General features: G+C 43.0%; 1 protein-coding gene and 2 long non-coding RNA genes across 4 annotated transcripts in view; 1 reads left to right on the top strand and 2 right to left on the bottom strand.

Moving 5' to 3' along the window:
• LOC310699896 (uncharacterized protein) overlaps positions 1-26,858 on the bottom strand; it is a 165,898-nt gene that overhangs the window by 29,059 nt on the left and 109,981 nt on the right. The window lies entirely within an intron of this gene.
• On the top strand, positions 3,840-7,847 carry LOC310699229. The gene is made up of 2 exons (XR_014522015.1): positions 3,840-4,149; positions 7,565-7,847. It is a non-coding gene; the product is annotated as an uncharacterized lncRNA (long non-coding RNA).
• On the bottom strand, positions 18,841-25,781 carry LOC310699211. Its single transcript, XR_014522002.1, has 2 exons — positions 25,714-25,781; positions 18,841-19,395 (listed from the first exon to the last, which is right to left on the bottom strand). It is a non-coding gene; the product is annotated as an uncharacterized lncRNA (long non-coding RNA).

The following is a 26,858-nucleotide window of genomic DNA, read 5'->3' as shown; positions in this document are numbered from 1 at the left end:
GCGCCGCAACCCCAGAGTCGGCCACAACTGGACCTAATGGTCAGGGGTTCCTTTACCTTTACCTTTAAGACAATATACATGACAGGAAAGAAAATGAAATTTTGCTATGCTAAGTCCATGCTTGCTTAATGTTTTCAAATGTTAAGGGCATAAGAAAACAGCCTTATGGTGATTCAAAACACTGGCCCATCTAGGATAATATTCTCTACACTGATTGGCAATGGCTCTCATGGGTTTCAGATAGGAGTATTCCCCAGGCTTACCTGGAACATTTCTCTTGCAAACTACGGTATATGTTGTCTTCCACTGAACTACAAGAGCACAACTTAGCCTAAGCAGTCAGAACCTATTAAATTTGCAAAACACTCCCTGGGAATTTTAGTAAATATTGAGGTTCCTGTGAGTTGTAAGCATGAAAGACTTAAGAAAATGGAACCTTTGAAGTGCAGCACCTTGGATCTGCCTTCCAATAGCCAGTTTGGATTGGGGGGGGGGAGAATCCTCATTTGTTTTTTGGCACCGTGTGTCTGCTTTTCTTTGTCAATAGTTGTAAGTGGATGTCTGGAGCCAAGTGCACCTTATTTGGCGACATAGAAGTGATTACTTCTTTATTTTAGTAGCAGACCCTTGAGGAGCATAACTGAGCTGAGATGAATTATGTGCAGAGCAATGGAAGTTTAATGAATAGAAGGCCAGTGGAATTCAATTGCTGTTGGCACATTAGCACACTTTTTCCTTTGCAAAGTAACTTGTATCATTTTCCGCACATTAAGGGTAAAAAGGGCCCCTTCCACGTTATTTAAGAAGTTTGCTCATTTGAAAAATATGCTTTATAGTTAAACCTGGGTCACGAAGGTGATCTCTCCTTCTCTCTCTCTCTCATACCTTGACACAAAATCCATATTCAGAATACCCTTTCTCTGCCATGCACATGTATAGCATTATTTTTATTATTATGACTTCATTTCATTTGTTCTCTAAAAAGCATTTGAATAGAAATCAGGGAATGAAAAGGCCCGTGCTGATGGATGTGAATTTCAAGGCAACAAGTGATTAAAAAACCCCTCAATTCACACATCATAAGAGCCCCCAGGCCCGAGGCTCCCCATCATTACATTAAACATAATCAGTAGCTTGAAAATCTGAGTAAACCCAATGGCTTGAAGAACCTGCTCGTCTGAATGTCATATCCATAAGAAACTATCGTTGTCTATTTTGTTGTGTTTAAAATATATTGTAAACTACGTTGAGAACCTGGGTTAGTAGATGGGGCATAAATTTTACCAAAGCACAACGACACTTTACTAGAGGATGGTGAGCTTTGTTTCACTCACAAATACTCCAGAAAACCAAAGACCTGTTTGAAAGGTTCATACTAGCTTGTGGATCACTTAATAAGAACATGTTTTACAGATGTATACTGTTCTAAGTAGTGGTGTATGTATGGAAATACAGGTTTTCATAATGTATTTTCAGGGGTCTCCAGGGAAAGTTCTTTTTCCTCAGTATGGGTTTGGGTTATCTTTGTTTCTAGAATGTATATGTGATAATTATGATAATAATGCTTTTTATTTTAAAAATACTCCCAAATTATAAACAGTCATGTGGCTTAATGGGCTTGCATAGAAAGGTGTTAATAAATTAATCATTCCCCAGTCTTGTGCCCTCTGGATATTTTGGACTATAAATCCCATCAGCAGCAGCCAATACTGGGAACTGTAGTCTAAAACATCTGGAGGGTACCAGAGTGGGGCAGGCTGATATAGAAAATGACCATCTTAGAGACTGTAAGTTGTGGATAAGCAAAGAACCTGTGGCAGGATAAAATTGTGAGGAAATCTGAGGAAAAGATTTTGGACAACTTTTGAAAGTAATCCAATAGGGCTCGGTTGTCACTAATTTTTGCAAGATGACAAACTTTCCTGTGCCCTTGGCTATTTTTTTACCAAACTTGGGATTCATTGTTCAGTCTGCCATACAAGTTTGTCAAAGGCTTACACTCAGGCACATATATATGTGGCTTCAATTATCTCCTCATGATCGTTTTGATAATACAAAAATAAAGTTGATGCCAATGATGTGATTCTCTTTTGAGCTGTGATATGGCTGATAAAAACATACACACAAGAGGAAAAATAGGGTGATGGTAGAATGAATGGATGATTTCCCCCTGTGTCTTAGTAAACAAAATTTGAAGAGAAACTGTTATATGAAATATTTTTCCTTACAGTGAAGAGTAAAATAAATTAAGTTAATGATAATATTTATGCTATTCTGATATTTATGTGATTGTTACATTTAGCTCTTCCATATTGTTTTCTTACTTGTATACTAATAGCAGCCACTGGCCCCACCTCACCCACCAAATTCCCATGTGCTCCTGCAAGCACAAACTGCTCTACAGATTTTTTGGCCCTCAGTCTACACCACACTGATTTGCCTACACATTGAGATGTGTGTCAGAATCACATTCCAGTGTGGATGAGAATGTGCATTCCATAAAAACTAATGCAGCATGGCTAGAGCAGCTGAATTGGAAAATGTGTAAGAATAGTCAAGAACACCTCTCTAATGGAACCAGAAGACACCTTCTCTGGCAGAAAAGAGTTTTAAGGCGTAGCTAGATGTTATGCATGGAGAATGCACAGCTGCCATTAAACCTTATCTGCCTTGTGTGATTCTCAGGTAACATTTACTAAAATGTGAGGTCAGTGCATTCAGCGACCCTCACCCCCTGGAAGCTGCAGACAATGAAATGCAGCAGAGATAGAAAAATGTTGCACACACTGAGGTCAAGCGTCGAGGGCCTTCTGGCGGTTCCCTCACTGAGAGAAGTGAGGTTACAGGGAACCAGGCAGAGGGCCTTCTTGATAGTGACACCCGCCCTGTGGTATGCCCTCCCATCAGATGTGAAGGAAATAAACAACTATCTGACTTTTAGAAGACATCTGAAGGCAGCCCTGTTTAGGGAACTTTTTAATGTTTGATGTTTTATCGTGTTTTAATATTCTGTTGGGGGCCACCCAAAGTGGCTGGGGAAACCCAGTCAGATGGGCGGGGTATAAATAAATTATTATTATTATTTACAATAACATCACAGATCCTCACATAATATATAGCTAGGCCTTATACTGCTGCCATCACCAAACCACTGAGCAAGTGCTTGAAACTTTACAGTTTCACACATGTCAGACAATTCAGCAGTGGTAGCAGTACCTTTGGTTTTTCTTCTTACGGTATTTCTACAAATTATTTCTACTGGAGGCTGGGTTGCATTATTTTGTGTACTTTGGCAAGGAAATAACAGGGAACATTGTGATGTGAAAGGTAGAGCTATGTGTGTGAGGACGAGTATTGTGTGGCAGGGGCAGCTAATTATGTACTTGAAGAATTAGGAAAGCCAGACTTGTGAATACAGTGGTACCTTGGGTTAAGAACTTAATTCATTCCGGAGGTCTGTTCTTAACCTGAAACTGTTCTTAACCTGAGGTACCATTTTAGATAATGGGGCCTCCCGCTGCTGCCACGCCACGGCCACGTGATTTCTGTACTCATCCTAAAGCAAAGCTCTTAACCCGAGGTACTATTTCTGGCTTAACCGAGTCTGTAACCTGAAGCGTCTCTAACCTGAGGTACCACTGTATTGGAGAAAGGTGGGAAGACCATTTTCAGGCAACCACTGTATAGTTATGTCCATTCTTAAGGAATCTATAACTTAAGATGTCTATAACTGAGCATTTGTAAAAATGGTTTACCTTCACAGCTATGCAGTGGAACATTAGAAGAAAGGATGGTGATGTCACTCCAGATGAAACACTTGGACCAATAAGAACCTTGGAGTAAAGAGAGCTGCCAAGATGGCTGAAGTACCATTCTGGGTCTTTGGTACTGTCAAAATGCTTCTCCTTTCCCTCCTCCCACACACTCATCTCACTTCATTATGAGCAGCCCAAAGAGCTGTCATGGACTCTCTTAACACATACACACACCACTCCCCAGAGCTTGGTAACTACCTTGCATTGTCTCTTTGATAGGCATGTAAGAAACAAATGAGGAGGAGGAGATGCCTGAAGGGTCCATTAACATTGTTAGGTTAGATGCGCTGACAATAAGTCGATTCTTTTTGACATGACTGTCGCAGTAATGAAGGTATGTTTCTCAACGACTCTCCTTAATATAAGATAAGATATGGATGGCCCGTGTTTTTCCTCTGACACACGTCCAGTATATCAAAGGGTGGCAGAAGAAAAGGTTTGCTTATTGACACACTAATAGGAGATAAAAGTTTAAGATTAATAGCAACGCTGCCTTTGTCTGTCCCGTTCCGTTTGGTGGGTCCTCCAGAGAATGGAAAATTCACTGCTCTGGCTTCTGAAAAGCAAAGGGAACAGAGAAGAGAAGAGGGATGCATGGAGGCCACAGTAAAAGGTCCTCCTTCCCCCCAGAGTATAAGGAAAAGGCATGCAGAAGGAAAATGTGTGTCTTCCTGAATGTCATGCTACGTTCCATTCTCCGTCTAGGACTCTGGTATTTAGATGGGCTTTTTGTAAAGAAGGAGCATGGCACAAGAATGGCTGAGGACTTTGTGTACATGCACTGGCAGGTAAGCGTAGTTTTTCCTCCCCCTGCGTTAAACCCAAAATGAAAGCAATAAATGGGTTGTTATATAGCCTTGGAGGTCGAACAAGAGCTGTAGCCTTGGGATTAAAAGAGGTGCTGCTATTGCATTTCTCTTCTATAACCCCTTTCCCCCATGCCTTAGGCACAGGCATCCAGACACCAAATGATCTATTTTTCCAACAGTGTGGGAAATATAATGTCTGCTTCAATATGTCTGTGGGTCTAAGAGACTTATGAGAGGGGCAAAGCTTCATGTTATGTCCCTGTGCATGGGGGGGGGGGGGGCTCGGAGATAACAGGCTTGAGATTTCCCTGTCAGCACTGAATGAAGCTGTTCCGTTCCAGGGATTGAACCTGGGACCTTACGCATGAAAGGCAAACACTCTGCCACTGAGCAATGTCCATGCCTGCTAAGAAAACCACAGATCTTAGGCTCTTACTCTGGGCTTTTCTAAACTACTAGCAGACAGTCTCCAAGTAACCTTGGAGTCCACCTGTCCTCTCCTGACTCCTTGTTTGCCCCAACCTTGGAGCTCACAGCACAAGCAGTGAATCTCGTGAGAGATATAGCTTGGGGTGTCTTCAAGAACCCACCAAATTCCAGCATTCACACTTATGAGGCTTCGAAACAAAGGAGGTAGGAAGTGGGAGGGGATAGGATGGGGGGGGAGCATAAACTTAGCATCTAGTTTTATCTAAAGCAAGCAATTTAAAAGGTGCCACACTAATGCTGGGAACAGCATGGATCTTCTGAGTGGTATAAGACCTTGGAACGGACTAGACTGCAATTACTCAGGGTCTTCTTGAATCCTGGCTAGAATCAAAACATGGATCTATTAGAAACTTTATACCTCCCAAGAAGTCACTAAGATATACTGCTAAGTTGCAAACCTACAGGACCAAAATGAATTATCATAACTATAAATGACCTGCTTCTAGAGACAAGTCTCCAGGGTGGCGGCAGCTAGAAATCAATCAAGGTGGTATTGGAGGAGCTTAGCAACATGGAGATGATTGGGCAAGTCCCCTAATTATTTCAGCAGCATAAATATTTGCATCTGCTGATTATGATTTTTATGCTATCGATTTTCATTAGCAAGATCCCTTGCAATCCACCTTCCCTCTCAGAACCACTTTGCCTTTTAATAGACACACAAAGCCATACAACATAGCAGCTCATAAATGGATATGATAATACCTCAAAAGTAGATATGAACATACTGGATTATACAGGCTTATGCTAAGACATCTTTGATCAGCTTTGTATATTGTAATCTTCATCATCATCATCATCATCATCATCATCATCATCATCATCCACTTCTACATGGTGTAATCCTGTTTGCCTTCCCTAGGAACTCAAGGAAACTTTCTGTTCCCCAGACCCAATTTCTCCCTCTTTTTCTGAGAGAATTCAGGGCTCTTCACATAAATTATCCAAGTGATCCTTGTGAGAGGAGTTGTTAGGCTAGCCTGCTGCATCAAGCCAAAGATCCGTCTAGTCCAGCCTCCAGTTTCTTGCAGTGATCAATCTCATGCTGCTGCTAAGCCCACAGGTAGGACAGGAGGACAATATCCTTCAACTGCTCTTGCAACTTCCCAGCAAGCGGCGTTCAGAGGTATACACTTCTGAACCTGGAACCAGCAATCATGTCTAAAGGAGTTCTCTGGAGTGGTCTACAAACCATAAATTAGCTCAATATTGATAAGGTGCTTTAGTTTGAGTGTTTGAATCTACTGCCAGTCAATTTCATTGGGTGACCTTGAATTCTGTTGTCTTGGGGTGGGGAGAAAGAATATGTAACTATTGAAGACACTTTTGTTTAAGAAGGCTTTCCACGAAGTCATATTTTGGACTATTAATTCTACAATGGTAGAAATGATTTTATAGCTTTTAGTTTTTGAACCCATGATTTATCTTATTTTTATCTTCTTGTGCATTGCTTTGGTAGCTGTGAAGTGATTTATAAATCTGCAAATAAATGAACAACACTAGTTCTGCCCACTTTCTTCACAATATGCATAATTTTATAAACGTTTACCATGTACACCCTTTCTGACATTATTTTTGTTCCTAAATGCAGAAGCTCCAAATGCTTTGGTGTTCCAATTCCTTGGTCATTTTGGTTGCCTTTTTCTGGAAGCTCCGTTGTAAGAACTGTCCATTTCCATTTACTCCTACATTTATTCTGTTGTGTAGAGTTCTCCTGCCCTACTTTTTAGTCCCAAAGGGCTGTCACAGCTGCCTACAAAAGATTTGCACAAAACGTTCTCATTTAAGTGTAGAACCAGGAACATAAATGACATGATGTCCATATGGTGCCAGGTTTATCCAGTCAGCAAGCCCACTAAGGACCTCGTAGGCAAGGGATTGGTACCGAAAAGCCAGAACTGTTTCAGCCCATGATGGAGGCATGTCTACATAGCACTTCCTGTTCTTTAAGCAATCAGTGATCCGTAAGGGAAACTATCTTCCTATCCCATGACTGCGAAATTTTCTAAATAGACTTCTTTTTTTTTAGTTCAACTCATAGTGCTTTTTCAGGAGATGACTGCAACAAAGCAAAGACAATCCACAGATATTCACATGCACAAGAAAATAAGAATAAACAAAAAGAAATGTGAGCACTTAAAGCACGTTATCATTTTTGTTTTTATATAAATCATGGGAACTTTTATATTTACTTGATGCTTTATAAGCATCTAAATGTGTGTAGCACTTGACGGAGCATGGAGAGTGGATGGATATGTGCAGCAGAAATATTCGTTGTAGATATCATGGCATGCCTCATCCATAATAAGATTTTTTCCAGATGCTTCTGAAAATTGCTGAATGGAAAAAAATCTCGCTTTAAACTAGTACATAATGATTTCCCTTATTTATTGCCTTCAGTTTCCTTTCCATTTTGGCAAAAAGAGACCAAAGTTTTTCTTCTTAATCCAGGTTCTGAGAACATGTATGCGTGCATGAATGTAACACATCCATGAATATAAGGAAGCATTTTAAAACAGGGGTAGCTGACATGGCATCCACCAGATGTTGCTGGACTACCACTCCCATCATCCCTCTCCATTAGCCACACTGATGGGCAACATCTGGAAGGCTGCACATTGGATACCTCCACCCTTTCAGAATTCTGCAAAGCCTTGTTTATCTAGACCTCTCTGGCCTGGATCTTTCAACATACTGTACATCTCTTAAATAAATCTATTGCTTTCCACCTTGACAGTCCTTCACCTAACCTCTTACTTCCTAAGCTGAGCAGAGCTCACAGGCCGCTTACAGAATTCCACCCGAGAAATAATATAATAATCTCCTAGTATTGTTGATTGCTTGGGGATTCAGAAAGGTTTGTCAAGAACCTAGCAGACCACAGTGTAGGGCTGGAGAATTGTTTTCGACTTGGTGAGGTATAAAATGTGCAGGGCAGCCTTGCTATACTGGTTCATAGGACCAAGAATACAACAGCTCGCTAGCAAGATCAACATTCTGCTCCATTCTTTTGCATGAAATAAACAAGTCAGTTAGTTGCTGAGGCCAGGTTCCTTCCAATCCAGCTTCACACGACTTCTTTTTGAAGAAATGCCTTCAGTTGGCCTCTAATCCCCCACAACTTTAAGCAAGAGTCTTGCTTAATAGAATTTATGATACTAAAACGATGCTGCATTCTAGCATTATAGGGGGAATCAGGGCATTAAAGAATTCCCCATAGCGCCAATTTGCTGCCCTTCTAGCACAATGGTAGAATCTTAGTCATCTTTACCAGAGCTGTGAACTTGGCTTTGTGCCAAAGAGGCTGATTTCCAACTTCCTTGCTCATGTTTTCTCCTTTCCTGGTTCTGTGTCAGAAGGTTCCTTTAAAGCCCAAAAATCTATGTGGGTAACAGACTGCGAGAAGCTAGCATTGTTTATTTTCATGAAGTCTAATGTAGGAATATCTGACTACCAGCTTCTTCTGCTCCTCTGCCAACCCCTACTCCTACGTTGTCTGATGCCCCTTGCTCAGGATGCCTCACTGTGCAATAGAGATGGGCCTTCTCCACAGTGACTTCACCACTCTACAACATAAAGAACAAGGAGCGGGAGAAGAAGCTGCAAGGGCCACAAGAGAAGGCAGAAATTCTGCACAACCACAGCTAACACGTCCATCATCTTCAAGAACTATGAAGTGGGGGGGAGATGCCTTCAAGCAGAGAGCCCAAGAAACATCCTGTCCTGAGGGCCCAGCAGATTATTCTCTATCCATCATACTGCTGAAGGAGGAAACATGTGAGCCTCATTGGCTCCATGACTGAAGCACCCTACTCCTTGCTGCTAGAAACCAACTGCACTGGCAGTTAAATCTTCCTTTGGCACTGGTAATGGGATAGCATTGCCCAGTGTACCAGAGGACAGCAGCCAGTCAGTTTAGGTAATACAGGCCAGGCCTAGTTGAACACATAGGCTACGTACACATTAAAGACACTTTCCCTCAAAGAATTCCAGGCACTGTTATTTACCCTTCCCAGAGTTGCAATTCCCAGTAACCCTTAACAAACTACAAGGTCCACAATTCTTTGAGGCGGGAAATGTGCTTTATATGTATATTGTGCAAATCTAAAAAAAAAAAATGTAGTATAAACACTGACAACTGGGAAACACTGGCCTGCGAGTGCTCCAGTTGGAGAACAGCCTTTACCAAAGGTGTCATGGGCTTTGAAGACACTCGAACTCAGGATGCAAGGGGGGAACACGCTAAGAAAAAGGTAGGCCTGTCAAATCCACACCATGATCAATTCCCGCATGGAAACCAATGTCCCCACTGTGGAAGGACGTGTGGATCCAGAATTGGCCTCCACAGTCACTTAAGGACTCATTGTTAAAACTGTGTTTATGGAAGACAATCTTACTCGGATACAAGTGATCGCCAAAGAAGAAGAAAAAGCTATTGTGTACATAGCCCAACATTTACCCTCCAACACCTCAGCACCATTCCATGCTACCCAAAGTGGTCATTTTACTGCTGCCCAAAGTGGCCATTTTACTCTGCCAGATTGGCCATGGGGGAAGGGAACTGTGGAAAAGAAGCTTTCCCTCAGTGAGGACTTCCCTCCTGGTAAATATGTGTAGGGTTGCCTAAGGCTGTGATCCAAAGGGCAGTAGCTCAGTAGCAGAGCATTTGCTTTGCATGCAAGATGTCCCAGGTTCAATCCACAACATCTCCAGGTAGAGCTGGTAAAGAGTGAAACATTGGAGAGCTGCTGCCAATCAGTGTAGGCAATACTGAGCTGGGTGGACCAATGGTCTGTCTCAGTATAAGGCAGCTTCCTAGGTTCATATGCATACCTACTAGAAAGGAAGTCCCATGGAACTAAGTGAGACTTACTGCTGAATAAATCTGTTTGGAATTTGGCCATAAAAGTGCTGTGTAAATGATTAATATTAAAAACAGTCCACCCTTTTTATTTGCAGTAACACAGTTCCCTGTGTGCATGGTGGGGGGAAATAACAGTGAACATAATGAAAGCGTGCCACATTTGGAAGGATAAATCCTCACAGACTGACTCAGTAATGGATTTCTGACACAATCCTGGCACTCATCCATAAAAACCGGACCAGGTCAAAGATTCAGTTTTCTGTGATATATTTTCTTTCCCAAAATATTTATGTACATGGTAGTAAATCATGTCATGGCCCATTGCATGAGCATCGCAACATGTTTAGCATAGCATTTGCCTGTAGTCTGAACTTCAGAAAGGATCAGTTTACGGAGTGGTAATCTGGCGAAAGCTTTTCCTAGGTTGTACACTTCAGAATGAGGACTTGCATGTGTGAATGGTCACCTGATTTAAAACTCCCAACGTGTAGAAACTTGCATGCCAGGAAGAAGCGTTTGGTCATTCCTTGACATGCTTTTTTATATGCCCCAATAACCTTGCTGGTGGGGGGAGCATCCAAATTTACACCACCCATCCTACATACCCCCTCCCTCTACAGTCTTAAGTGGTACATCTCAGGAACAGCTTTGTCATTTGTATGTTTGCACCAGGATTGCTGCTGCACCTTTCCACCCTCTAAAGAGCATCGTGAAATATAAACAGAACACAAACCTCACTTTTATCAACACAGCAAAAGAGCAGTTATTGAAAGTATACTAGAGGAAAAGGAAATCATATGCAAGTCAGGCCAAACTTGAACGATTCTGCTGAATTGACTGCAGGTATTCTCACAAATCCCCTTCATGGATCACTGCCTTGTCGTGGCGAAGGGGTTTGAAGAACTCAGAGAAGCTATGAACTACGCCGAGCAGGGCACCCAAGATGAACAGGTCATAGTGGAGAGTTTTGACCAAATGTGATCCACCTGGAGTAGGAACCGGCAAGCCACTCCAGTATCCCTGCCAAGAAAACTCCATGGACAAAGACAACAGGCATATAAAAGTTATGACGCTGGAAGATGAGCCCCTCAGGTCGGAAGGTGTCCAACATGCTACTGGGGAAGAGCAGAGGACAAGTACAAGTAGATCCAGAGCTGATGAAGCGGCTGGGCCAAAGCCGAAAGGACGCTCAGTTGTGGATATGCATGGAAGCGAAAGGAAAGTCCAATGCTGTGAAGAAAAATATTGCATAGGAACCTGGAATGTAAGAACCATGAACCTGGGTAAGTTGGATGTGGTCAAAAATGAGATGGCAAGAATAAATATTGACATCCTGGGCATCAGTGAGCTAAAATGGACAGGAATGGGCGAATTCAGTTCGGATGACTATCATATCTACTACTGTGGGCAAGAAACCCGTAAGAGAAATGGAGTGGCCCTCATAGTCAACAAAAGAGTGGCGAAAGCTGTACTGGGATGCAGTCTCAAAAATGATAGAATGATCTCGATACGAATCCAAGGCAGACCTTTTAACATCACAGTAATCCAAGTTTATGCACCAACTACTGGTGCTGAAGAAACTGAAATTGACCAATTGTATGAAGACTTACAAGACCTTATAGAAGTGACACCAAAGAAGGATGTTCTGCTCATTATAGGGGATTGGAATGCTAAAGTAGGGAATCAAGAGATAAAAGGAACAACTGGGAAGTTTGGCCTTGGAGATCAAAATGAAGCAGGGCAAAGGCTAATAGAGTTCTGTCAAGAGAACAAGCTGGTCATCACAAACACGCTTTTCCAACAACACAAGAGACGACTCTACACATGGACATCCCCAGATGGGCAACTTCGAAATCAGATTGATTATATTCTCTGCAGCCAAAGATGGAGAAGCTCTATACAGTCAGCAAAAACAAGACCTGGAGCTGACTGTGGCTCAGATCATCAGCTCCTTATAGCAAAATTCAAGCTTAAACTGAAGAAAGTAGGAAAAACCACTGGACAGGTAAGATACAATCTAAACCAAATCCCTTATGAATACACAGTGGAAGTGAGGAACAGGTTTAAGGATTTAGATTTGCTGGACAGAGTGCCTGAAGAACTATGGGTGGAGGCTCGCAACATTATACAGGAGGCAGCAACTAAAACCATCCCAATGAAAAAGAAATGCAAGCAAGCAAAGTGGCTGTCCAACGAGGCCTTACAAATAGCGGGGGAGAGAAGGCAAGCAAAATGCGAGGGAGATAGTGAAAGATACAGGAAATTGAATGCAGATTTCCAAAGAATAGCAAGGAGAGACAAGAAGGCCTTCTTAAACGAGCAATGCAAAGAAATAGAGGAAAGCAACAGAATAGGAAGAACCAGAGATCTGTTCAAGAAAATCGGAAATATGAAAGGAACATTTCGTACAAAGATTACCATAATAAAGGACAAAAGTGGTAAAGATCTAACTGAAGCAGAAGACATCAAGAAGAGGTGGCAAGAATACACAGAGGAATTATACCAGAAAGATATGGATGTCTCGTACACCCCAGGTAGTGTGGTTGCTGACCTTGAGCCAGACATCCTGGAGAGTGAAGTCAAATGGGCCTTAGAAAGCACTGCAAATAACAAGGCCAGTGGAAGTGATGGTATTCCAGCTGAACTGTTTAAAATTTTAAAAGATGATGCTGTTAAGGCGCTACACTCAATATGCCAGCAAGTTTGGAAAACTCAGCAGTGGCCAGAGGATTGGAGAAGATCAGTCTACATCCCAATCCCAAAGAAAGGCAGTGCCAAAGAATGCTCCAACTACTGCACAATTTCACTCATTTCACATGCTAGCAAGGTTATGCTTAAAATTCTACAAGGAAGGCTCAAGCAGTATGTGGACCGAGAACTCCCAGAAGTGCAAGCTGGATTTAGAAGAGGCAGAGGAACCAGAGACCAAATTGCAAACATGCGCTGGATTATGGAGAAAGCTAGAGAGTTCCAGAAAGACATCTACTTCTGCTTCATTGACTATGCAAAAGCCTTTGACTGTGTTGACCACAGCAAACTATGGCAAGTTCTTAAAGAAATGGGAGTGCCTGATCACCTCATCTGTCTCCTGCGAAATCTCTATGTGGGGCAAGAAGCTACAGTTAGAACTGGATATGGAACAACTGATTGGTTCCAAATTGGGAAAGGAGTACGGCAAGGCTGTATATTGTCTCCCTGCTTATTTAACTTATATGCAGAATTCATCATGCGAAAGGCTGGGCTGGATGAATCCCAAACCGGAATTAAGATTGCCGGAAGAAATATCAACAACCTCAGATATGCAGATGACACAACCTTGATGGCAGAAAGTGAAGAGGAATTAAAGAACCTTTTAATGAGGGTGAAAGAGGAGAGCGCAAAATATGGTCTGAAGCTCAACATCAAAAAAACGAAGATCATGGCCACTGGGCCCATCACCTCCTGGCAAATAGATGGGGAAGAAATGGAGGCAGTGAGAGATTTTACTTTCTTGGGCTCCATGATCAGTGCAGATGGTGACAGCAGTCACGAAATTAAAAGACGCCTGCTCCTTGGGAGAAAGGCGATGGCAAACCTAGACAACATCTTAAAAAGCAGAGACATCATCTTGTCAACAAAAGTCTGTATACTAAAAGCCATGGTTTTCCCAGTAGTGATGTATGGAAGTGAGAGCTGGACCATAAAGAAGGCTGATCGCCGAAGAATTGATGCTTTTGAATTATGGTGCTGGAGGAGACTCTTGAGAGTCCCATGGACTGCAAGAAGATCAAACCTCTCCATTCTGAAGGAAATCAGCCCAGAGCGCTCACTGGAAGGACAGATCGTGAAGCTGAGGCTCCAATACTTTGGCCACCTCATGAGAAGAGAAGACTCCCTGGAAAAGACCCTGATGTTGGGAAAGATGGAGGGCACAAGGAGAAGGGGACGACAGAGAATGAGATGGTTGGATGGTGTTCTTGAAGCTACTAGCATGAGTTTGATCAAACTGCAGGAGGCAGTGGAGGACAGAAGTGCCTGGCGTGCTCTGGTCCATGGGGTCACGAAGAGTCGGACACGACTAAATGACTAAACAACAACAACAACATTCTCACAAATAAAAGGACGCGAGTGGTGCTGTGGGTAAAAGCCTCAGCGCCTAGGACTTGCCGATCAAAAGGTCGGCGGTTCCAATCCCCGCGGCGGGGTGCGCTCCTGTCGCTCGGTCCCAGCGCCTGCCAACCTAGCAGTTCGAAAGCACCCCCAGGTGCAAGTAGATAAATAGGGACCGCTTACTAGCAGGAAGGTAAACAGCGTTCCGTGTGCTGCGCTGGCTCGCCAGATGCAGCTTGTCACGCTGGTCACGTGACCCGGAAGTGTCTGCGGACAGCGCTGGGTCCCAGCCTCTAGAGTGAGATGAGCGCACAACCCTAGAGTCTGTCAAGACTGGCCCGTACGGGCAGGGGTACCTTTACCTTTACCTTATTCTCACAAATGGAAGACTACAGTATTCAAGTCATGACCCCTGCAAACAAATAACCTTCCCATCCCCAAAGTTAAGTAACTTTGGGGAAACCAGTTAACCTAAGCAGAGGGTTGGCTGTCAAAGTCCTCGTGGTCCTTGAAAAGGCCTTCTAGGATTTGAGCTGCCTCTCCTGCCACTCAAATCCTTGCCAGTCATTCTGGCATTTTACAGGGCAGAGCCTTTAGTGCAGGTCCTGGCTAATGACTGACGAAAGAATGTTGCTATTTCTTTTTAAATATTTTTGACAAGCAACGTCAGGGCAGAGTTCAGAGTGGTTTCAGATTCCCACAACAACAATGAGGCTCTGCACTTTCCCAAACACTTGCACATTTCCTTAGAAACAGGTGACAGACATCTGTGAAGCTGATCTCAGAGCTGGAACGGGCCTGGCCTCACATGCTCAATTGTGGGTGTTCTGCTCTGACAACAGTGAGAAGGATATCGTTTAAATATTTCCAGACTCTACTGCAATTCCCGTCCCCCCCCCAAGTGTAACTGGGTGTGGGAAGAGGTCAACTTACTAAGGAACAGAATATGAATGCAGAGGAAAATCAAAGATATTTGAACTTAATAGTTATGTAAAGCCTGACGTAGGGTACGCTTAAAGGGTTAACTGGAGCCTATGCAACATCCCATCTATTATTCAGCACATTAAAATTAATCAAGCACAGAAAATCGCTTGTCAGGTGGTATATGGGAGCTCCACACACTTAATGTGAACAACTTCCAGAGGACTAGCCTGGGTCAGTATGCTTCAGAAAAAAAAGGTTTGTAATTTCCTTTGGATGTCACAGTAAACCATGGTTTACTACTATGGGAATAGGCCTGCCCCCCTTTGCATTTAGATGCTCCCCCCTCATCCTGCAGTGCTGCTGTAAGGAGGAGTTCAGAAGCTTCAGATTCCATTTTTGATTGACAGCCCATTGTCATTTCATCCAAATACAACAAACCTTAAGTATGGTTTGTTTAAAGCAAGCCAACTTCAAACAATGGGTTATGAAACAAACCACAGCCATTGCTTGGGGCAGAGAACCTGTAGCCCTCTAGATGTTGTTAGATTCCTACTCCCATCAGCCCTAGTCAACATGGTCAAGGGTCAAGGGTGATTGCAGTTGTAGTGTAGAAACTTCCGGAGGGCCACAGGTTTCATAGCCCTGGTTTAGAGTTTTTATGTAGCCCAAACTGTGGCTACTCAAAAATAGAAGCTAAGCTTCTGACCTCCTTGCAACAGCTGTGCCAGAAGAGGAGAGGGGAGAGGGAAGTACATGAGGCTGAGGCTCACCTTGACTTGTTCTTGACATGCTAAAGCATGGTTTGTCATTATATCTGAGCACAGACTATATGGTCTAAGCTTTCATGGTTTTGAGTCCATTTGATTGAATGTGCTACTTTGCATAATCAGAAGGATATCGCTAGCTTATGCAACATTTCTGCACCCTGAAAAGGAGCTGAAGCCCTGAACTGAGGGAGTTTGTATCTTTGGGAAACTGAGGTAGACCAGCAGTAAGGACAGTGATGGATATATCTAGAGGCAGGAATTGGACAGGGATTAAGAATCAATCACTCACCTGGATGTTAAAAATTCATAATGTTTATTGCAATCCCAAAATAACGCACACAAAAAAACCACCACCCAAATATATTTATTTCCTTCCCCTACACAAACGCACATATACACATTTAGAGGGGAAAGAAAAGAATCATTACATGCGATGTGACTTTTCTGTTTCCACTAAGAAATCACAATTTACATTATATTGTTGATAATAATTAGTGCAAGTCGTTTTGAAATCCACGGCTCAAAATCATAGTCTTATTGGGCAGAGAACTATGGAATTGTAGAGATATATATGGAATAAAATGAACATTGTTCATTTTATCTCTTAAAACTGCCTTTCTAACAGTGTTTAAATATACTAACAGCCCAAATTTAAAGCTTGCTTGCTTGGAAAGAAGTCCCATGGACTTCAGTGACTGTATTCTAGCCTAAGTATAATTGCACATTGAGATTATGAAACCAAAAAAGAGTAAAAGAACTGACAACACTCCTCTCTCTTTTTCTCGTCGAACAAGTGTTCATTAATTCAGCACTCATCCAAGTATATTTGTAATGTTTTTTGGAACAGAAATATTTGTGTTGGAGAGCATCATCCTTTGTGGAAAAAATATATAAAATACCATTTTTTAAAAAACCTCTCTACATCTGTGGAAATCTCATTAGGTAGTTTCAGATCAGCTGGCATCTGGAAAAGATCATTCCTTCTAAACAGAAAAATATGTCATAAATGTCATGAGGGGTGTTGGGAGAACCACATGAAATTAGTTTGGTTCCTCAAATCAGCAATGGGGGCCTGAATTGTAACTGGAAAACAGATTTCTTGAATAGGCATTAAATGGATTTTGGTCAAGGTTTAGCTGAATGGCCTCTGCATGAGAAGGAACATGTTCCAAGTCAAAGCGGGCTCAATATTTTAGTGGACAGGATGAGTTCTGTCTTCTCATACTTGCAATGTGTTAAGGGTTGTTTTCTATTTTATGTTTCCATTGTGATGAATTCATGGTTGCAATTCCGCACAAAGTTACACCCCGCCCAGTACTTAATGCACACTGCAATTAACAAGATTCAGATTCATGAAACTGTCTGCAAAACTGAAGCTTAACTAATTAAGGGAACCTACAGCAGAATGAAATAGGTTGCAGCCGTAATGGATTGTTAAGTTATTTATCATGTTCCTTTTCATCTAAGGAGTACAGGGTGGCATACATGGGTTTATCCCATTTTGTCTCTACAAAGAGAAATGGATCAGAGTTCTACCTGAGCAGAAATCCAAGCAAGTTGGGCTCCAGTTGGGGCAGGTGTGCTTCTGGGTTCCAGTCTCATTCCATATGAAGTGGAGCTAGTGGACCTGGGGACATCTCTGTGCCATGCCATGCTCACTTTGTATGGTGCAGTTTCTTTTTGGTTTTTGAAATATATCCTTGTGCTCACAAAAACAACATTGCAATATACCCTGCTCTACCTGCATGCTATGGAGGAATGTTCTACATGCAAAGCATATGCTCTTAATTCAAGTTGGGGCCAATCCACTATGATCTGGAGCCAAACTGAGATAGGGCTCACACCAAACTTCCACCACTTCCCTGCCAGTGCTCTATTTTTATGAAGCAAAAGAGGCTTACCTTTTGTAAAAGAGGTAACAGGAAGTGGTGGGCAAGAAAGTGGATCAGGAAAGACCTGGCAGGACCATTTATCAGCTACAAATGATGTTCCTGTCAGGCATTATCTACTGCCAGGGATTACAGGGTTTGGCTATGTGCTCCATGATCCTCTATGGAAAATAGGGCAAGCTTTACAGTTGAGGAAAGACCCTGTGAGGTCTCCCTCTTCCATTCATCTGCATGCAACCTCCCATTATCCCCTCTTCCTTTCCCAAGATAATGTCCACAATACCCTGGTGGGAACATGTTTCTGCTAGGCACCATACAGGTTATATTCAAGGTTCTCCTGGCCTCCTGACTTTCTGTCCTGCCTCTCACCACTTGGGAGTCACTCCTAAGGTAAGTTGCTTCTAAAGGGGAAAAGATGGAAGAGGAGCATATGGCAGTAGGGACAAAAGCATGGAGGTTTGTGGAAAGAGGGTAACTGGGGTTTTCGAATGCCCAAGTTGAACTAATTTGTGGAATGAGCTAGAGGACATTTCACCCAGCTCTAGAAAATGTTCCCTGAATGCAGAAAACCTGAAAATCACTATGGTGTACAGTGGTGCCTCGCAAGACGAAATTATTTCGTTCTGCGAGTTTTTTCGTCTTGCGAAGCACGGTGTCGGAAAAGTTTTGGAAAAGATTCAAAAATCACCAAAGTCTTCAAAAACCTCAAAAAAGGCCACCACACCGCGTGCTATGAGTTGCTCCTCGAAGTCAAGTCGCAACTGTATTAACGGTTTTAAGACAAAGGAAACAAACTTGCAAGACGTTTCCGTCTTGCGAAGCAAGCCCATAGGGAAAATCGTCTTGCGAAGCAACTCAAAAAACCAAAAACCCTTTCGTTTTGTGAATTTTCCGTCTTGTGAGGCATTCGTCTTGCGAGGTACCACTGTACCATTTTTCAAATCAGCAAACAATACATTCACATACTGAATGTGGCTGCAGACTGCAAATATTCCAAGATATCAGCTGTCAGTTGAGTGTCAAATACCTGGAGATATTCAGAGAGAATGTGAGCCACAAAGTAGTGCCACAATTATCAAAGGGGAATTTGGGACAGAGCAGCAGGGAGATAGAGACAAGTCCACCCGAGCTCTGTCTTCCAGAGGAATACATCGCTATTAAGTACAAAAATCAAGAACGCAAATGCAAAATGACTCTCATCGACAACACTTACTTATTTCCTTGTTTGTTTTGCTCTTCCCACAGCACAACTGGAAGAACTATGTGAGGAGATGAACAATCGCCAGAGACAACTTGGAATAATATCAGGATAAAGAAACAGGGCTCATTGGAAACAGGGCCTCCTAAGTATAATTATCTTCAGATACACAGCATTTTGATCTAAATTTGTGCACTGGCAAAACTGAAGGTGATGTACCTCCCGCTGCACCATTAGTGAAACCACTAGCGAATGCAAGGTAAAAGCAGGAGGGTGCCAACGGATTGCTCAGATAGAGCCACTTTCCAGGCTTCAAACCATGCTAACCTTGCACATAGGACGGTGCAGCAAATTTCTGTCTCCCATTTCTTGGAGCTCCAGGCAAACTATCTTAACGAGGCTGTATGACAAGAGGAGGCAACATATTACCACAGTCCATATATTCTCTCAGTCACTATTGTGTGCCTTGCAGGGCCCTTACTGACATCTCAATCGAGTGGCAGTGTTCATTAACACGGAGAAGTCATAGTCTCCTGACTGGGGCTAGAAAACTTAGAAAACAAAACAGGAAAGCAGCTGAAAAGCTCAGAAAACAGAAGGCATGCACACAGAAGTCCTCTAATGTATTTCATGTTTAAATGCCATGGTTTCCAATCTTAATATTGTGGTTTTGAAGAGCAGGGTTGCAAATTTGAATTTCCACTGGATTTTTGCAGAATTTCTAATATCACACCCACCCACACCATTCGTCAGTTTCTCCAGATAATTGCAAAATCCCAAAGAGAGTTTTTCTGGCTCCAGTGACATCACAAAAGAAATGTGACATGACTCTCATAGCCTGTTATGCAGCTTATCCATGTAAATGTTATGTCAATGATATAAATCTATGAACATGTACATGCAAATTGGTGCCAACCATCCCGAGTCCATAGTATGTACTGTTGGTATTAAAGGGTTAAGAAGCTCTAATCAAGACGCTCTAGTCACTGAGCAGCTGGAGGTCGTTAAGCTTCCAGGAAGGTGAGTTTGTATAAATAGTCAACTCACTCGTGTGCTCCTCCCCCCTTCCCCCTTCCCTTTCTTTTGGGGCGTGTTTGCTGAAATGTGTGATTCTTCACCAGGGTTTTTTGTTTTGTGTAAATAAACCTTTTATTTGAGTTCCAAACCGCTTGCTCCAAGATTACTTTATTGAAAAGATGCTGACTCTCCAGCCCTTCTTGAGCCGCTGTGCGAAATGCTCTGCTGTAATGGGACATTGTCGCATCGGAAGCGCACTGGACATTTGATAAGCATTAAACTAATTAAAGTTTAATGGGACAGGTTATGGTTGTTTGTACGTTAAGAAGGAGATAAGGAGTGCAGTTCAGAGTGATTTATGAAAGGACTGGAGCGAAGACAGAAGCGGTTGCCGACAACGAAAGCCTTCAAAGCAGCTTGAGTCCTGCAACGTGCCTAGAAAAAGTTTTAAAGAGGCACTGCGCAGTTTGTACTCGCTGGAAGACGTCTTATTCCTCGAGGAGCCACCTCAGCAGCTGGGAGACGGTCTACAGGTCTGTGAGTATCGTTCCTAAGCCCCAGGGAGGATGGCAGAGTCCCAGGAAAGTTTTGCTGTCCCATTTACACGACTCAATGGGAAAAATTGGCAAGATTGGAAGGCTAGAGTAAGGGTTTGGTTGCAAGCAAAAGAGTTGTGGAGTTGTACTGAAGCACCGCCTTTACAGGCAGCTGCAGACGCGTCTGCAGAAGACAAAGCAGCAGCGGCAGCTTCACAGAAACGTGACAGGAAAGCCCAAGGTCTACTAGTTTTGGCAGTGGGACCAGAGCAAATGCCTTATGTTTCTGAGTTAAAGAACACGCATGAGGTCTGGACGGTTCTGCAGCGGCTAAATTCCAGAAACACTGCGGGGGCCAAGATCCATGCTACAAGATGTTTGTTTGATTTACGTCTCCAACCGGAAGCGTGTGTGAAAGAACATATTGCCAAAATGGTGTCTGCCTTTAATCAACTAAGACAGCTGGGCATTCCTTTCTCTATGGAGCAGCAGTCATACATATTGTTGTCTTCTCTTGATAAAAGCTATGAGACTCTAGCTTTAACTTTGGAAGCTATGCCTTCAACTGAATTAACCCTTGAATACATTTCTTCTCGACTTGCTGATGAACAGGATAAAAGGCAAAGAGAAAGAGGTTTGTCTTCAAAGGGGAGTTATGCTGTGCCTAAGAGTGGGGATGCTGAGTTTGAGAACACAGTAAATGCTTTTGCAGCTAGACACTGTTTTCGCTGTGGTTCCTCTTCCCATTTAATCAGGAATTGTACACGTGAACCTGGTCAAGATAGCACCAAGGCCGTTGCCCCTAGTTACCAGACAAGGAGTTCCAGGGGACGTCGAAGAAGAGGAGGAGGTCGTGGCTACTCCCACAGCACACAGCACATGGCTTCAGCAATGGCGTTGATGCAAGGGCGTGGCCAAGGCAGCAATCTACGCTGGTTGATCGACAGTGGTGCATCTCACCACCTGGTGGCGCCATCTAGTGTCTGTTTGCAGAATTGCAGACATTTGCAAACCCTTAAAGTTGTAACAATGGCAGATTCAACTAAACGTTCCTTAGAGACCGTAGGCACAGTGTTTTTGAAGTGTTTGCAAACAGAAATTGATGCCTACGTGCTAAAGGGAATGAAGGGGTGTATTTTGTCTGTGTCAGAACTTGATAGAAATGGGTTTAAAACTGTGTTTGAAAATGGGGTTTGCACTATTTCAAAGAATAACGTATCTCTTTTGCAGGTGGAATGCAGAGATGGGTTATATTATTTTGAGACAAGTCCAGATGAAGTTGAACAGGTTCATGCTGGTTGTGTGAACTCGCCTACCCATAATTCTTGTGTTCATTTATGGCATCGCCGTTTGGGACATATTAATTTTCAGTATGTTAAAAGGCAACCTGAATTATCAGAAGGGTGCAAATTGAACAAATGTGCTAAGTATTTGGATTGTACTGCATGCAAAAGGGCGAAGGTTCATAGATGCAGCTATCCCAGTTCAAATAGGAAATCTGACAAAGTATTCCAACTTGTGCATATGGACCTATGTGGCCCAATGCCTGTTGCTAGCATGGGAGGTTCGAGGTATGCACTGTGTCTTTCAGATGACAAAACAAAAGTCACATGGTTTTTTCCTCTCAAAACAAAAGCAGATACTGCAGAAACAGTTAAAAATTGGGTTCATGCAGTAGAACTTGAATTCGGTACTAGAGTTCTTGCTTTTCAGACAGACAGAGGGTCAGAATTTACCGGGTCTGTGTTGCAGAATTTCTTTAAGAAAAAGGGAATTAAGCATCGTCTGTCTACACCTTATTCCCCCCAAGAAGGAGGCGTGGCCGAACGTAAAAACAGGGTTCTGCAAGAGTTGGCAAACTCTATGTTGTTTGATGCTAAACTTCCTCAAAGTTACTGGGCGGAAGCCTGGAAGACGGCTACTCATGTTCTGAACCGAGTATATAATTCGGTAATTGATACTACGCCATATTTTGCTTTATATGGGAAGAAGCCCAAAGTTAATTACTTTCGGGTGTTTGGATCTCAAGCCTATGTACTTATCCCAAAAGCGTTAAGGAAAAAGGGAAGTCCAAGGGCTAGGAAACTCATCTTTTGTGGGTACGAACCACATGCCAAATCTTGGAGGTTCGTGAACCCAGATGGGGATACTACAAGAGTGGTCCTCAGTAGGAGCGCTGAATTTTGTGAGCAATCCGGATGGACTCACTTACATGCTAACCCTGACATTTTGAGAGATGATTTGGGCATTTATGCTGAGAATGAAAGTCCAGAGGGTGATGAACCAGAAGGGGATGGTGCACATGGTTCAGATGCAGATTCTGACCAGGCACAAGGTTCTTCTCCTAAGGTAGAAAAGCCAGAATCTAAGAGTGTTCCAACATCGCTAGTCAGTAGGCCTAGCAGACAGCAAAAGCGAAGCAGGTCGCCTGCAACACCAAGCCCAAGGGAGGTATCTAAACGGAGGTCTTTATCCCTAGAGGCACGTCCAGACATAAAGTCTGAGACAGATTCTGACAGCCAACGGTCAGAGGGGGCACAAGAGGAGCAATTGCGCAGGTCAAAACGTGCCACAAAGGGCAAGCCGCCAGAGCGGTTTAAGGTGACAAATGTATATGTAAATATGGCACAGTGTGAGCCAGATAGCTATGTAGAGGTACAACAGCTTCCAAGCTCAGAAGCCGCAAAGTGGCAGGAAGCAATGGAAAAAGAGATGGCTTCAATGAAGTCTCTCGGTGTGTTTACAAGTACAGAGCTTCCAAAAGGGCAACAAGCTGTAGGTTGTCGATGGGTATATCGTTTAAAGCCCACAACTACTGAGGAGTTGCAATATAAAGCCCGACTAGTTGCAAAAGGATTTTCGCAGCGCAAAGGAGTTCACTATTCTCAAATCTATGCCCCTACTTCAAGATCGGAGTCATTAAGAATGCTTTTAGCCTCTTCAGTTAAGAAGGGAAATAAGCTGTTTCATTTTTATGTCAATGTGGCTTATTTAAATGCAGACTTACAGGAGGAAGTCTATATGACGCCACCACCAGGTTTTGAAGGAGACAAGCCAAACCAGGTCTGGCGCCTACACAAATCCATTTATGGGTTGAAACAGTCCGCCCGTAATTGGAATTCCTGCTTAAACGATGCTCTAGAGAGCATGGGGTTCAGAAAGAGCGCAGCAGATGCGTGTCTTTATCTAAAAGGCTCGGGATGTGAACAAGAAGCAGTTTTGATATTTGTTGACGATTTATTATACAGTGGAAAGGACGACAAACTTGCACAACAATTTGCCACAAAGCTTGGAGAAAGGTTTCAGATAAAATCACTAGGCAATGTATCTGTTTATCTAGGAGTTAAAATTCAGCAAGATGAAGATGGGAACTATTGGCTCAGCCAAGAAGCTAAGATCCAGCAGTTGCTGGAAAGGTTTAAAATGGACAACTGTGCTGGTGTTAAAACCCCAATGGAGTTAAGTTACACAAAGGATGCTCAAACTGAGCAACAGGCAGAGTTCTGTAATCCCGGGGTTTACCAGTCAGCGATAGGCAGTCTACTCCACATTGCACAGTGGACTCGGCCCGATATAACATATGCTGTCAACATGCTGTGTAGACAAGCTGAAAAACCATCAATGCATGCTTGGCAAGGAGTAAAAAGAGTTTTAAGGTATCTCCAAACTACCAAAAGGTTTCGCTTAAAACTATCAGCAGAGGGCAGCACACAACTTGAATGTTGGGCTGACAGCAGTTGGGCTGATGCTGGACCAGATAGAAAATCAGTGTCAGGAATGGCGATAAAATTTGGAAATGCACTAATTGGTTGGAGATCAAGAAAACAATCACTTATAGCTTTAAGTTCAACTGAATCTGAGTTCAATGCATTATCAGATGTATGTAGAGAACTGGAATTTTATAAGCAACTGGTACAAGAATTGTTTGGAGAATGTTCCCTACCTATCAGAGTGTGGGAAGACAATCAACCTTGTATTAAACTAGCTAAATCAGGTCAATTCAAGGCACACACAAAACATTTGGATATCCGTTATCAAAATGTATGCCAAAGTGTAAAACGAGGTTTAATTGAACTAAAGTATTGTCCAAGCCAAGAAAATCTCGCAGACGGTTTTACAAAAGCTTTGAGTCCACAATCTCATAAATGTTTTTATTCAGGTTTAAATTTGAATTAAGGTTGGTACAGCTCAGTGTTACGAGCGAGAGGGGGTGTTGGTATTAAAGGGTTAAGAAGCTCTAATCAAGACGCTCTAGTCACTGAGCAGCTGGAGGTCGTTAAGCTTCCAGGAAGGTGAGTTTGTATAAATAGTCAACTCACTCATGTGCTCCTCCCCCCTTCCCCCTTCCCTTTCTTTTGGGGCGTGTTTGCTGAAATGTGTGATTCTTCACCAGGGTTTTTTGTTTTGTGTAAATAAACCTTTTATTTGAGTTCCAAACCGCTTGCTCCAAGATTACTTTATTGAAAAGATGCTGACTCTCCAGCCCTTCTTGAGCCGCTGTGCGAAATGCTCTGCTGTAATGGGACATTGTCGCATCGGAAGCGCACTGGACATTTGATAAGCATTAAACTAATTAAAGTTTAATGGGACATGTACTATGTTTAGTTTCTATGATTTGCTTAACATTGACTTTTTTATATATAAAAAAGTAAATTAAAACAAGATTGAAAACCTGAACTAAACTCACTCCTTCCACCCCACAGCCCAGGCTTTAGTCATGATAATGGCTTGGAATTTCAAACCTCCTGAACTGTACAACTGGAGAAGTTGCTGTTTTCACCATGAGGATTAGTAATGTAATATGACTGTATCAGTGGTGCTGCGCCTTTCTATGCTTAAAATGTATGTTATTATGATGGAGATAGTGATGGTTGTATACTGCGAGAATCTCTGGGGAACACAATGCACTTCTTCACTCTGTGAACACAGACACAAATTGCCCGTGCATAAACTCATGCAAAGACATAGCTGCTACCAGGCCCGTGCAGGGGGAGGAGGCAGGCAGGCACATTGCCCCAGGTCTTGGAGGGTTAGGCTGGCCGCGGTGCCCCGCCAGGGACCAGCTGCTTTTTTGTTTGAGCTTATTCTATCAACACTCCCACCCCCAGGCCTCAAACAAGCTCTGCAGAGGCCTGCCTGCTACTGCAGGGATGTGAAACCTGTGGCCCTTCAAATGTGCCATCCCCAACTCTGCTTTGAAAGGTTGGAGGGAGGGAAAACCCCATAACAGATTGGAGGGCATTCATGAGGAGAAGAGGGGAAGAAGTTTCTATCGCACGAAGGAACCTCAGTCATGCCAAGAGACCCTATAGGCACCTGCCTAGTTGTTCTCAGGTCCAGCCATGAAGAATCAAGTCTGCTGTTGTCCGCACAGGCCCTTCCTGGGTTATGTTTCTTTGTCCCTCCAAAGTAACAGAATGTTGGCAACTAGAGGAGGGTTGGGGAGAGAAGAACCATCTCTGGAGGGAGAAGTTTACTGCTTGGAACTGAACTTGCTATGAAGCTCACTTCAAGACTCATTTCACATCACACACAGAAACCATGCAGCTGCTGGGCAGCCAGAATAGGAGAGAGCTAGTGCCTTGATGTCCTTCTTCTGGGCTTCTTGGAAGTTCTTGTTGGCCACTCTGGGGAACAGGATGCTGTGGTTCCCATAGCGCAGAAATAACAGGAGTTGATCCCCCAATGCATGGGCTTTGATGATTCTCCCAGGGATAGTGTCCCACAGCTGTAAGGCTGAGAATCTTTCCTCTATGCCCTCAGAGTGCTTAGTAAGGTGCATAGTGTCGTGAAGTTACTGTCAGTTGGCCTTAAGGACATATGGAACTCAATGGATGTTGCTTATCCTAATTTAATAGGTAGGCCAGGTATTCAATGAGGCAGATGCCCTCCTGGGCAGCACAGGTGATCCTTCAGAGATTATGTCATTGATTTAAGCCAGATCAGCATTTTGATCTGACATTTTAATTTAACGATATTCATACTATCTGAATAAGAGAGAGAAAATGGAAATGTAGAAATGAGCAGACTTGCCCCCTTGATGTTACAAGCTGCAAATGAACTGACATTTTCTCATCTGGTCTAAGTGCCTGGGAAGTCTTGGTGCTAACAGGTACATGTTAACAAGGAACATGCTCATGTCACATTGCTAAGTATTTTTGGGTGGCCGGTCAAGCATAGCTGCCTTTCAAGCTGCTTCAGAAAGGAGAAATATTAATAAACTCCTGGCAGCATGCAGATTTGATTGAATTTCTCATGGATCACAGCCCGCCCGCAGCTGTGTGGCGTACCTGTCAAGCAAAGACATTGTTCCATAATTGTTCTTGATGCATTGTGTGCTAATTACCATTGCTGAAAATAATCTCCAAAGATTATGGCAGGCGTCATAAATAACAAGCCGGCAGTTCGACACTGCATTATGACAGGACCTCAATCGCTCTTATCTTTTACTAGAGTGCAGC

The sequence above is a fragment of the Podarcis liolepis genome (genome assembly GCF_965112155.1).
Source record: "Podarcis liolepis genome assembly, chromosome: 2".
Lineage (NCBI taxonomy): Eukaryota > Metazoa > Chordata > Lepidosauria > Squamata > Lacertidae > Podarcis > Podarcis liolepis.
This window is presented reverse-complemented; position numbering and strand designations above follow the sequence as displayed.